A 14,758-nucleotide genomic window follows, 5' to 3' on the forward strand; every position below is an offset into this window, starting at 1 on the left:
GCACAGACTATCTCAGTAAGATGGGGCTCTTAACTGTTCAGCAATAAATACTCATCCTATATATTACATTTTCTTCAGAAGAGACCTGAGATGGATGTGGGGTTATGGTGGAAGGAGATATAATTCTCACGATAGGGTCTGGGGATTACTGAATGGTAAAGTTGGCCTGTAAGGGTAAGGCCATTCATTCCTCCAGTGTGCAGAGACGGTCCTGTCTGAAGGGAGCCAACTGCAATGGTCTGTTTGGTTAGCTGTGCATGAAGTGACTGTCTCAGACTGAAGAGCAGAATTGAGTGGGAGGGCTGTGAGAAGTGGGGACACAACCAGAGAACTTTTGTCCCGGACGGTTGCAAGGTAGTAGGCAAGTCCCCTGGAGAAGCCTCCTGCAAGGCAGGAGAGAAGGCCACTGTTTGAGCAGCAATGTCCAATGGAAATATAGTGCCAGCCCAATATATCATTGTTAATGTTTTAATAGCCACATTAAAGAAGGTAAAAGAAGCAGGTGAAATTAATTTTAACCATCTATTTACCCCCAAATATACAAAATATTATCATTAAACATGAATTGATATAAAAATTATTAATATATTTGCATTCTTTTTTGGTGCTAACATTTTGAAATCACGTGTGTTTTCCACTTAGAGCATGTCTCAGTTTGGACCGGCCACATTTCTAGTTCTCCATAGCCGCGTGTGGCTGTGGCCGCCATATTGGACAGTGAAGCACTGCAGGCTTACAAGGAGCTGAGTCGGTGGCCCCTGGGACCCCAAGCTCGTCCTCTGGAAGCAGAGGGTATGTCATTAGCACTATCAGAAACTTGTTTCTTTTGGACAGTGACTGCAGTTATTCCCTAAGTATAACTTTGGTCACTCTCTCCCTGGTTTTATGAATGCCAGGCTGCTGTGTTATGCTAAGTAGAATCCTGGGAGTTCATTTGTCTGAACCCCTCATTGGTATACTTTAGAATAATGTCTAAGAGAAGTGGCCTTGGGCTGGGCACAGGCACTATGGGTGACAAGGGAATCACAAAGAAATGCTCGAGGAGAAGGAGCCTGCCCAAAGGGTCCCTGTCCACTGAGAGCTCTTGCTTCCAGTGTTTTCTGTGGCTGTGGCCAGGAGAGCAGCAGATGCAGTGTCCTTCTAGGGGCTCAGATCAGTGGGGGCTGGAAATAGATGGAGATGGAGGGAAGAGGGAATGAGATAAATGGTGCTAGATGGAAGACACAAATACAGAAGCATGAAGCTAGTGTTTGTAACTCAAAACCTGCAGAAGCCACACGCTAGGACTGCCCTTCATGTGGCACAGATAACACAGTGTGTTGCACACCTTTGGAGAGACAAGAGAAGCGTAAAACAGTAATTACAGTAGAACTCCCTTGCAGGCCCAGGCGGGTGTAGGAAGCAGCAGCCCCTGGGCCTTTCACCGGCCATTCAACATGAGTGGATCCGGGGTGGCCCCTCAATGAAAACACTAAACATTATCATCACCAGTAATAAAGGAAATAATTATACTAATCAACTGGTTTGGGCAAAACTTCTGACATTCCTTTGGTAATAAAAAATAGTATCATAGGTAATTTAATGTATAAAAACAACACAATGACAAAATATAACCCTGTTGAGAAAGAAAATCCCTTTTGTCCAAATTTCATTGCAGACCGAGCATTTGAAAAAACGTCTAATACTGCGTAAACAGTCATTTACAGTCCTCCCAGGGAGCAGGCGGTGGGATTAGAGTACTTCTTAGAAAAGCAGCAATTTAGAACTGTGGCAACTTGCTGAGAAGTGCCAGTGCAGCAAAGAGCCCCCGGCCGCTGCCGCCCTGCCCCTCGCCAGCCCCTGCCAAGAAGCTCCCCTGGATGTGCGGAGTTTTCTCCTTTCCGGGCTCCGCAGAACCCTCCTGAGTTCACCTTTCGGGGAACAGCAGAGCCTTGTTCAGCGAGTCCCAGTGGGGAGCTGGTAGGGATGACCGAGATTCTGTGATGCCCTGTTGGGGTTTCCCTTGGAAATTGTTCTAGGGTCTGAAACTGAAAACAAGTATCAGCCACATGGCTGGGAGCAGCAGGATGCACACAAAAGGCGCTCAGAGACCTACGCTTATCTCTGCTGGCCTTCACCCCTCCCCTGGAGCCATCGGAGGCTTCTCAGAAGACCGTCTGAGCGGCAGTTGGAGACACTATCTTCCCCTCACTATCTCTCCAACCCCGCCCTGGATTCCTCATGACAGCCTGAGGCCGGAGACTGAGAATACAGACTGGGTAGTTACCCCTTCCTTAAAGTGCGCGTCCGCACACACCAGATAGATGTGCACATGGAGAGAGTTTACTTGAGCTATACAAAATATCGTCCCCTTCCCTACAGGTAGAATATTTTGCACCTCCACATGCAGACCATGAAGACAGACGCTGAGGGGGAAACAGTATGGTATTTTTTACAGCCCCGCAGCCACACCTCACACAATCTTTGCTCAGAGGACCTCATTCATTCAGCAACCTTTCCTGAGACCCGCTCTGTGGGAGGAAGTGTGCTAGGCACTGGGAACACAGAGACATCTGCTAGCTCACCTGAAGGGAAGTCAGCTGTCTTCAAAATAAGGTCCCGGCGAGATATAGGGTTAAATGTGCACATTATACAAAAGAAAAATAAAGTTGTCGTGCTGCTGCAATTCAGATACACCTGGGTAGATGTGCAACATATTTTTGGTGAGTGATTATGTTGGAAAATAAAGGTGGAGCACTAATTATGGAATAGAGTGGAAGCTTTTAGCTAGAAGTTGAAGGGCAGTTTGGGATTTTTATTTTTAAGAAACTTTCAAGGTACTTCCTATCAGATCCTAGAGACTGAAGCTTGAAATCTAAAAGGTAATTTAATGATAAACTAAATGGCTTCGGTCCAAATTAGGAACCAAATCAAACCAAACCAAACTGGGGAGGGGACAGTGAACGTGATATTCTTTAAAAGCATCCAAGTATCCTCATCAAGTCAGAGCGTTCTCAGCCCTCCTTGCGCTCCCTGTGCTGTTCAGCAAGGCTTGTATTTGCATCACCCCTGAGCAAGGAGCGGGTGTGGCTTAGGTCTTCTCAGCGCCCTGAGGGGTTCCCGAGGTCTCATTCCAGGACACGCAGCAGAAATCTAATTTAATTCATTTTCCCAAATAGTTAACTAATTTATTTGAGGAAAAAAATCCCTTCTATTAGTATATAAATCCTTCTTTACTCCACGTGTTTAGCAGCGATTACCAATCTGTTTACAGCGTTTGTGACGAGGGGAAAGAGGGCTTGCAGCCTCAGAGAAAGGCTGGACAGATCCAGAGGGGCCGGCCTCAGCGCCCTCCGGCCCCCCCGACCCCCAGCCCGATAGAGCGGCGTGAAATCCGGTAACAACACCTCCTGGCTGGAGCGCCTTACCAGGTCCACAGAGAACGGGCCAGCTGTTCGCCAGCTGGTCACCAGGAGGAAGCCCAGGGAATGGAGAAGTGAGAACGTTTCATCAATATAACGAAGTGCACGGCCCCCTGGCCGTGGCCGGAAAACCGCGAATGGAAAAAGAAAAAACTGCCCTGAGAAACCCTTTGAGTGCTTGCAGTAAATGCACAATATCAGTACCAAGGCTTGATTTCCTTACCTGGATTAAAACAACACACACTTTCCTTTTAAATTGCAGACTCTTCTCGCGTGCTAGTTCAAGGTTCTGAATCTTACAAGGGCTTGGGTGGGAAAGGCGAGGCTGGCTGGTCCTCTTCCGCTGGGTTTTCAAGGAGGGCGTCGATGTGTCTGCTGAACGCAGTCGATCCGAGGAGAGGCCTGGGGTCTCTTGGGTTCCGTCAGCCTGTGCCCCAGAGCTGGGGCTGCGTTTCCAGGCAGCGCCTCTGGTGCTGTGTGGCCCGCCCAGTTGTGTGCCAGCTCTGAGCTCGGTTTCCTCATCTGAAAGGTGTAGCCTTTGGTAGCCCGTTTCTCCCAGGCCGTTGTGAAGAGTAAACGAGATTAGGTCCAAGAAATCACTTTGTAAAGCCTTAAAGCACTATTTCAATCTTTGGTTGACTCAACTAAAAGAATCACTCACATAGAAATGTCAATGTCTACCCCAAACTAACTTTCCCCTCTCTTGTCTCACTTCTTCTTTTTCACAGAATCAAGTTACACATTTTGTTATCATATTAAGTCAATAAACATCTAGTGAGTTCTGCAAGGACACTGAGCTAAATACTTTTGGGTTGCAATGTCCTCAAGAACCTTACCATCTAGTTGGGAAAAAAACACATAAACACATTAGAAACTTTTAAATGGTACCCATGTCAAATGATAAAAGAACAATGGAAAAGATCTCTCTCCCTACTGCATGATTAAGTACTGTATTAGTCTGCTAGGGCTGTCATAACAAAGTACCACAGATGGGGTGGCTTTTAAACAGCAGAAATTAACTTTCTCACAGTTCTGGAGGCTAGAAGTCCAAAATCAAGGTGCTGGCAGTTTCTTGTGAGGCTTCTCTCCTTGGCTTGTAGATGGCGGCCGTCTTCTGCCTGTATCTTCACATGGTCTTTCCTCTGTGTGTGTCTGTGTCCTAATCTTTTCTTATAAGGACTCTAGTCCTTTTGGATTTGAGCCCACCCTAATGACCTCATTTTAACTTAATTACCTCTTTAAAGACCCTGTCTCCAAATACAGTCATATTCTGAGTTACTGGGGTTAGGACTTCAACATATGAGTTTTGGGAGACACAATTCAGCCCATAAGATTTACCAAATAAATGGTGTAGACTATGATCCAGATGCTGCTAGGGGAGTCATGGATGAGCCACTGAGGGACTTCTCACAGTAGGCTCAGGCAGGCCCAAACACACAAATCCTTCTTTAGTTCTTTTGGTGATAGGCTGCCTACAAATTAGTGCCATGTAAATAATTTGCTAATTTCTAGTTAAAAAGTTCAATAATTCCTGGTTTATTTCTATGTCTACAGGATATTGTATCAAATATTCAAGTCAAATGAAAAAGTTCAAACAATCATTTGAATAAACGACTTTGCTTGTGAAAAACAGTAAATAAGTTTATTGCAATTTAATTATTTTTACCTTTCTCCTCTCTCTCTTCCTCGTTCCTTTGGGAGAGGGAGAGTCCCCTGGCTGTGGAGATGTTGACTGTAAGTGGGCCGTGGTAACAACAGAGGTGAACAATAGATGCTGAACCGTGGGGCAGGAGACGTTGAGGGAAATTGGTGATGTGAAGCCTCTTTACAGAGCAAGGGCCCCTTAAACTGAGGACTGGAGCAGATCGATACATCAGTAGATCCGCTTCTGCCCGAGTGTCATAACGGCTGCACAGAACTTCTCTACTGAGTTTCACATGGTATTTCTACAATTGTGCTGCACAGCTCTAAACAGTATTTCTCTATGTGTATGTACCACAATCTAAGAATTCACTGTTTCTGAATATCTTGGCTGTTTTCAACTCTTTACTCAAAAGAGCACTGCAATGAACATCTACATTACGAGTTTTATTTTGCATTTAAATTCTTACTCTCTTGTAGCCTGAGTTTTTTAAGCATAAGCAAAATTCTCTGAGGCTTATGCTCTCTCGGCCCATGATGACACTCATGGCTTGCTTCTGGTGCCTAGTCATCAGGATTAGACTCATCTACCGAGCTGGTGTGGCTATTGCATTCTCTCTCTCTTTCTGTCCTGCCATACACACACACACGTACACACACAAACACACACAGACACACACAGTAGGCATGGAGAGTCTTGTAGAGGAAAGCCTTTGAAATTCTGGGTAGGATTTAATCTAGTCAACGTAATCTAGCTTGCCTTGCCACTAAAGTAAAATAGAGAATTGAGAGAATTATTTCAATAACTCCTGCTAAAATCTTGAATAATTTAGCTGAAGCATTTAATTTCATTTTCTACAGTACCAACTTCAGCTTCATGCCTATTCTAGAACAATTGTTTCTTTCCCTTTTAAATAAGAATTTCAGAGACAATCATGGGATAGGGAGTACATATTTGGCATTTGGTTTACAGAATAAAGGTTAAATACAATACTTTTTGTTACAGGTTTCTCCTTTGTTTGGGTCAATTCCTAAATATTTACAGATTAAATTCTGAAATTCACTTTTGACTTATAGCACTACTGGAAAATCACAATTTGTCATCTTAAAATGGAAGGATTTCTTGTTTTACTTATTCATTTATTTTTGTTAAACTGAATGGAATGGAAACTTCCCAACTAATAGTGAAGCCCTGTCCTTACAGCGCAAAAGCAGTCAAAGACCATATGTAAATGGATGTACTGTGTTCCAATAAAACTGTATTTATAGACACAGAAATTTGCATTGCATTTCATTTTCATGTCATAAAATAAAATACTTTTATTCTTTTTAAAAACTATTTATAAATGTAAAAACCATTCTTATATGACAGGCCTTACCAAAAAGGCTGGTGAGCCAGATTTGGCTCATGGGCCATAGTTTGCTGACCCCTGACCTGGGAGAACTGAGAAATTTCAAATACTCACCGCTATCCTTTGGTTAGTTATAGGAAATTGAAGGACAGTGGTGCAAGGTAAGTAAGATAAGGTATACCAGCCAGGGAGTGACGCTTCCTCACTGTAAGGATTTCTAGAGACCGGCTACGGCCACCGTAAGTCTAGAATTGTCGGGTCCCCTCCTGGTCGCACTGGCTGCTTGTTGCATGATGGCTTTAAACAAGGGCCACAACATGTTTTGAATGAAAAAACACCTGCTCATAATGCTAACCAGACTCAAAGGCAGAAAGCATAGCAAATGACATCTCTCCATCCAAGCAGGCTTTTCCGGTAGTGAAACTGAAAAGGCAGCAGCACGTACTGATGAATCTGTTTTCACATTCGCACTTGAGGGCGCGACATGGGACCACACCTGGGAACTCTTCCCCCTCTGAGTTGCTGCACAGCAGAAACCAGCAGACTTCCCAGGAGGGGAGGCTGTCGCATGGATGTTTCACGGAGTGGGCCCATAACTACCTTTCATGTTGAATCCTAGTTTTTAAAATGGTATTTTAAATCCATTTTTAAGAGCCGTTTAGGAAGTAACAGAAATAATAACCTGTATTTTCTTAGCTCTTTCACAACACTACAGCATCATTTTCATCAATATCCTCATAATAGTTCTTATGTTTCAAGGCAATACAGTGTCTGGAACAGCGCTAAGGGCTTTAAGCCCTATGACAACCCTCAGAGATCTGCTCACCTCCATTTTACAGCTAAAGTGGAGGTTCATTAAGACGCTGGGCTATCAACACAGAGTGAATGACTCTGAGACCTTTAACCACTATACTACACTGCCCCTTAATTTATCCTCACAATAATTTTGTGAAATGGAATTATTTCCATTTTAATGAGCAAAGAGCCAGAGACACCAAATGACTTGTCCAAACTGGATCAAATTGCCTTCTTAAGCCTTCAAGCCCAATATCAACACTTCTTTATGATTAAAACAATGTGATTATGAAGGTGAGGGTTTTAGGTTTAAAAACAAGAAAACATCACTCTAATATTTATGCCTTTAACTTTACTCATTTGCAAAAAGAAGAAAAATCACACAAATTTCTTAAGAAGGTAGTTTTTAGGTAACAAAAATAAAAGGTTTCTCATTAACACCTGAACAATCATCTTTTTTTTTTACTGAGACATAATTGACTTATAACATTGTATTAGTTTTAGGTGTACAACATGATGGTTTGATATATGTACATATCCTGAAATGATTAGCATAATAGGTTCCATCATCACACATGGATACAAATTTTTTTTTATTGATGTCATAATAGTTTATAACATTGTGAAATTTTAGTTGTACATTATTGTTTGTCAGTCACCCTATACATGCATCCCTTCCCCCCTTATGCCCAGCCCCCCAACCCCCTTGACCCTGGTAACAGCCAAAAAGTTCTCTCTGTCTGTGTGTTAGTTTATCTTCCACTTATGAGTGAAGTCATAGAGTGTTTGTCTTTCTCTTTCTGGCTTATTTCGCTTAACATAATACCCTCCAGGTCCATCCATACTGTTGCAAATGTGACGATTTTGTCTTTTTTATGGCTGAGTAGTATTCCATTGTATATATATATCACATCTTCTTTATCCAATCATCAGTCGAGGGACACTTGGGTTGCTTCCATTTCTTGGCTATAGTGAATAATGCTGCAATGAACATAGGGGTGCATAAGCCTCTTTGTATTGTTGATTTCAGGTTTGTTGGATAGATACCCAGTAGTGGGATAGCTGGATCATAAGGTATTTCTATTTTTAATTTTTCGAGGAATCTTCATACTGTTTTCCACAGAGGCTGCACCAGTTTGCATTCCCACCAGCAGTGAATGAGGGTTTCCATTTCTCCACAACCTCTCCAACATTTGTTGTTTTTGTCTTTGTGATTATAGCCATTCTAACGGGTGTGAGGTGACATCTTAGTGTAGTTTTGATTTGCATTTCCCTGATGATTAGTGATGTTGAACATCTTTTCACGTGCCTATTGGCCATCTGTATATCTTCCTTGGAAAAGTGTCTGTTCATATCCTCTGTCTATTTTTTGATTGTGTTGTTTGTTTTTTTGTTGTTCAGTTGTGTGAGTTCTTTATATGTTATGGAAATTAATCCCTTGTCAGATATATGATTTGCAATATTTTCTCCCAGCTGGTGGGTTGTCTTTTCATTTTGATCCTGTTTTCATTTGCCTTGTAGAAGCTCTTTAATCTCATGAAGTCCCACTTGTTTATTTTTTCTTTTGTTTCCCTTGTCCAAATGGACATGGAATTTGAAAAGATCCCTTTATGACTTATGTCAAAAGATCCCATATGACCGATGTACTGCCTATATTTTCTTCCAGGAGTTTTATAGTTTCAGGTCTCACTTTTGGTCTTTGATCCATTTTGAGTTAATTTTTGTGCATGGCGAAGGAAACTGGTCTACTTTAATTCTTTTGCATGTGGCTGTCCGGTTTTCCCAACACCATTTATTGAACGGACTGTCTTTCCCCTGTTGTATATTCTTGGCTCCTTTGTCATAAATTAATTGGCCATATATGTGTGGATTTAATTGTGGACTCATGTTCTATTCCATTGATGAATGTGTCTGTTTTTAGGCCCATACCACACTATTTTGATTACTATAGTTTTGTAACATAGTTTGAAATCAGGAAGTGTGATGCCTCCAGCTTTTTTTTCTTTCTCAGGATTGCTTTGGCTATTTAGGGTCTTTTGTGGTTCCACACAAATTTTAGGATTATTTGTTCTATTTCTGTGAAAAATGCCATTGGATTTTTTATAAGGATTGCATTGAATCTGTAGATTCCTTTGAGTAGTATGGACATTTTAACAATATTAATTTTTCCAATCCATGAGCGTGTAATATTTTTCCATTTATTTGTGTCTTCTTCAATTTCTTTCTTGAATGTCCTATAGTTTTCAGTATACAAGTCTTTCACCTCCTTGATTAAATTTATTTCTAGGCATTTTATTCTTTTTGATGCAATTGTAAATGGGATTGTTTTCTTGATTTCTGTTTCTGATAGTTATTTATTATTATATAGAAATGCAACCGATTTTTGTATATCAATTCTGTATCCTGCAACTTTACTGAATTTGTTTATTAGTTCTAACAGTTTTTTTGGTGGAGTCTTTAGGGTTTTCTATATATAATATCATGACATCTGTGAATAGAGACAGTTTCACTTCTTCCTTTCTGATTTGGATACATTTTATTTCTTCTTCTTGCCTAATTGCTGTGGCTAGGACTTCCAGTACTATGCTGAATAAAAGAGGTGAGAGTGGGCATCCTTGTCTTGTTCTTGATCTTAGAGGAAAAGCTTTCAGCTTTTCACCATTAAGGATGATGTTAGCTGTAGGCTTGTCATATATGGCCTTTATTGTGCTGAGGTACGTTTCTTCTATACCCAGTCTGTTGAGAGTTTTTATCGCAACAATCATCTTTGATACCTCGATTTTCCTTAAGAATAATAATAACCAATACTAGCTAGTCCTTACCACGTGCCAGACACACAGAGCACTTTACAAACATCAGCTCATGTAATCCTCATGACCACCCTATGAGATAGGTGTCATTATCATCTCCATTTTTCAGAGGGAGAAACCAAGTCACAGAGAGGGAGTCTCCATTTCTAGACTCAGCTCTGTATCCCCTCTAGGACATAGAGGGTCCCCAGTTTGTTAAGTCTCATTTGGGCAGAAGAGTGCAGTAATTCTGGAGATGGGGTATCTGGGTTCGAATCTTGGCTATCTCATTTACTAACTCTTTGAACTCAGACAAATTACTTAGTCTTCCAGTACATAAGTTTCTTGATCTTCAAAAATGAGCCAGATACTATTTACCTCACAGAGCTCTTGTGTGTGTTAAGTGAATTAATATACACAGAGCATTGACAGCAGTCTGCCCATCGTGAGCACTGCGTTATTTCGTTTTACCACGGTTGGAGTTGGCCCTATGGAGCTGTTTCCCAGCCCTGAAGATGACTTGTGCTGATGTTGTCTATTTTCTCTACTCTGCTCCCTGTAATCATCAAGGTCTAGGCTGGAAAATGGCTTAATGAGGAAGTAATGCAGGTAAGGCCACATTAAAAATTATAGTTGTATAATTATGTAATGCCAGCCCTGGTGCTCTAGTGATTAAAATTCGGTGCTCTCACTGCCACAGCTGGCATTTGTTTCCTGGTCAGGGAACCACACCACCCAGTCTGTTGGTTGTCACACTGTGGTGGCTGCGTGTTGCCGTGATGCTGAAAGCTATGCCACTGGTATTTCAAATACAGGCAGGGTCACCCACGGTGGACAGGTTTCAGTGGAGCTTCCAGACTAAGACAGACCAGGAAGAAGGACCTGACCGCCCACTCCCGAAAAAATTGGCCGTAAAAATTATACAAATAGCAGTGGAACATTGTCTGATATAGCGGCGCAAGGTGAGAGGATGGGACAAAAAGACCAAGTAGGTTTCTGCTCTGCTGTATACAGGGTCACTAGGAGTCAAAATCAACTCAAGGGCACTAACAATAATAAATACTACATATTGATGTACATCAATGTATATTTGTATATATACTTTTGCATTTTTTGTTGTGGTAAAATATACATAAAATTTACCACTTTAACATGTATAGTTCAGTGGCATTAAGCACATTCACATTGTTGTACAATCAACACCACTATCCATCTCCAGAAATTTTTCGTCATCCCCAACATAAATGCTATACACATTAAACAATAACTCCCATTCCTCCCTCCTGCCAGCCCCTGGGGTTACCTGTGGTTACTATTCTACTTTCTGTCTCCATAAACTGGACTATTCTAGGTATCTCAGATAAGTAGACTTAGACATATGACTCTACTTATGTGAGGTATCATATTTAGATGTATAGATTGAGCACCAAGAACTATGTTAGAGTTATCCATACGCTCCACTCCATTTCTTTCCTTTCTTCTTTTTCTTCCTCTTCTTCATGTTAAAAATAAACCATCTTTCTTTGTTTTTCCATATGGAGAAAAAGGGCCTCAAGATCTGCGGGGGAAGGGACATAGACTTAGGGGCAAAGAAATAGTGGCAAAGGAGAAGAATGAGCCTTAGAGAGAGGAAGAGCGGGAAGTCATTAAGACATAGAAATCATCCCGGTTAAAAACGAGCAGGAAGGTGAAGAAGGTAGAAATCCCTTCCCCCTTGGTGGGCCCCTCCATTTTCTCACTGATTTTATTTTTTATCCATGTTTTTCCAGACTCATTCTATATGATGGTGGAAGTGATTGAAGCCATCCCTGAGAGCTGTTTTCAGGCCTGTACTTTTGAAGATTTTATTTATTTATTTATTCCCCCCAAAGCCCCAGTAGATAGTTGTATGTCATAGCTGCACATCCTTCTAGTTGCTGTATGTGGGACGCGGCCTCAGCATGGCCGGAGAAGCAGTGCGTCGGTGCGTGCCCGGGATCCGAACCCGGGTCGCCAGCAGTGGAGCGCACGCACTTAACCACCAAGCCACGGGGCCGGCCCTGGCCTGTACTTTTGATAGGCACAGTCTGATGGATAGGGTTTCGACGGCCACTCTACGTATTTAACTTTTGTTTTAGTTAGAATGCCTTCAGTTGCAAGAAACAAAAACCTGACCCAATTGGCTTCAATAACAAATGGAATCATTACTAATGTTGAGTTGATCAGCAGTGTGGTTTCAGGTGCGATTCGACCCAGAGATCTATGGCTGTGGTTTACCCAAGGCTGTAAGATGGCTGCTCTACCCCAGGGGCTTCGGCTTCTTATTTACATCTTCTCAACCACATATAGCAAGTTCTACTTTCCTGCTGATTGGAGTGACTTAGATTGTGTGTCCACTTCTGATCCAGTTGTCGTGACAGGGCACATGGGCTTTGATTGGCTTTGGCTACTCAGGGCCCACCTTTAGAACAGAGGAGAAGGTCCAGCCATCCAAATCACATGGCAGGGAAATTCAGGATCCTATAGCAATGACTGGTAGGTTGGCAACCACTAATAACATCCTCTATGAGAGTGCATGGGTTATTAACACAAAGTCATGTATATTGTACTTCATCGGGCAATTTAGGGAATATCAAGTCAGAGCTTAAATTAAAACACCCAAGTCCAGCTTGCCCTTATTATCAATTGCCTTGGGGTATTTTAATTCAAGTGCTGACTTGATAGCCTTGCCCCTTGCCTAAGATGTGACTCTGCTCTAGGAACTGAGAGTTGGATCAGATTGAAGTTGTGGCTCTAGCTTTTAATAACAAATCTGCTCTTAGAGCCAGACCCTGGGCCCCATGCTTTAGAGGGAGCCACGTACCACAAACTCCAGTATACTGACAGGCACACAGTATGTGGGCCTCCACTGGTACTCTTGGCCTGGGTCCTGCAAATGGTGGCGGCAGGCCTGACCGTGGATTCATTGAAATGCTGTCAATCTCTGCTAGAGTGAAGGCTGATCACAGCTGCCAAACATCCTCCTGGGACCGCCTGGTCGACTAGCTGAGGTGGCCAGCTATGTGAAGGTGCATGCTGAACCGTGAAAGCGCTACACAGAGATTAATTGCTGCAACATATAGTTGCTGCTATAAATATTCTCTGGCAGGATATAGACTGCTTTACAGGTTTTGTTTTTTCCAAGTGCCCAAATATTTAGTTAGTTTTGATTACAGATTTTTTCAGTGATTTATAGCTCACTTCTTCAACTGGAGTAGGTCACTTTCTTCTAGGGCGAGTGAGAGAGAAACAATTTTAAAACCTTGTCACATTACAGGCTTCCACAATTCAAAAGCTAAAAAATTATTTTAAAAAGAAATTAAGATTAAAAAGTTTAATGTAAATTTTTATAATCACTTTAAAAGTAGTAAATAGTAAAATTTAATCTTTAAAATTCTTTCATGTATGAACAGTAAAAAATATGACAGAGCAAGGAGAGAAAGCAAATTCAAAGTTGGCACTTTAATATTGATCACACGTGGTGCAAAAATGTCACTAATGTTTATCATTGTTTCTTTCATCAAGAGAATAGGAAAAGCAAATTTACCTTTAAGAGTCCTGTTGGATATGAATTTTTCAGATATGGTGAAAATGTTCATGTAAATAAAGACTTCTCTCGTCAAAGGGTATTTGGGGCATATGCAGTATTTTGTAAAGCTGGGTGGGTGTTGTCTGTTTCATAGGCAGAAAGAAATCAATGGATAAGGGAGCATGAGTAGAGAAAGAAGTGTTTCTAAGAGCTCAGGGAAGAAGACAGAGATTCTAGAATTGTATGTACTGTTCTTGATTTTGAAACTAACTGATCATGTGATTGTGGGTTAACCTGAACTTCTCTAAACTGAAAAATTAGATGATACTATGAATACCTGCCACGTATTGAATGGAGTAATTTGTAAGAATTTTTTGCTTTCTTTCCAGGAAAGTACAAAGGACAATGACAACACAATTATTCCAGCTGCAGATATGAAATGCAGTGATTAACAGGGGTTTTACCTTTTAGCAGAGGATTTTCACTCAATGCTTCAACTCAAAGAAGCAGTCCATGAACTGTGGTAGGACAGTGTGATGGTCTGCAGGTGAGTAGGGCAGGAATTCTCGGGAGCTCGGGGGGATGGATCCCACAGAGGGTTGAAGAGGGCACTGGAAGGCAAGGAAGTGTCAGGAAAGGCCTCCTGAAGCAGTGACGTCTCAACAGAGACCTGAAGGCTGAGTTGGTTTAGTCAGGCGAAGTACAGTTCGTGGGGGGAATATTCCAGTCGAGGGAACAGCCTGTGCAGAAGCTGCGGGGAGCTGAGAGCAGCAGGATCAGGGATGGAAGGTCAGACGAGGAGCAGAGGGGGAGAGGTGTGGCTGGGAGATAAGCAGGAGTCAGATTGCGCTGGTCTTTTAGGCCATGGGAAGGCATTTGAGCTATATCATGAGGGCAGTGTGAGGGAGGATTCAGAAGTGGTACTCAGAATTTCACTTGGGCAAAGAGAAGGATGGAAGAGCCATCAAAGAGTTTTTAAGCTGGGAGAGACGTGATCAGATTTAGAATTTAGGAAGAGTACTTGCTCTGGCTGCAGAGTGAGAAGGTAGGTTGATGGGGAACAGCCCTGGAGTCAGAGATAACAGCTAGGAGGCCACTGCAGAAACTGATGCTAAAAATGAGGGCGGCCTAAACTAGGATATTATCAGTGAGAATCAGAGGAGAAAAGATGATTCACCAATTATTTAGAAATGAGAAATTCTTGCTGATAAGTTGCATATATACAGTAAGTCA

Source organism: Ceratotherium simum, chromosome 31, assembly GCF_057802395.1.
Source record: "Ceratotherium simum simum isolate JZ-2026a chromosome 31, ASM5780239v1, whole genome shotgun sequence".
Lineage (NCBI taxonomy): Eukaryota > Metazoa > Chordata > Mammalia > Perissodactyla > Rhinocerotidae > Ceratotherium > Ceratotherium simum.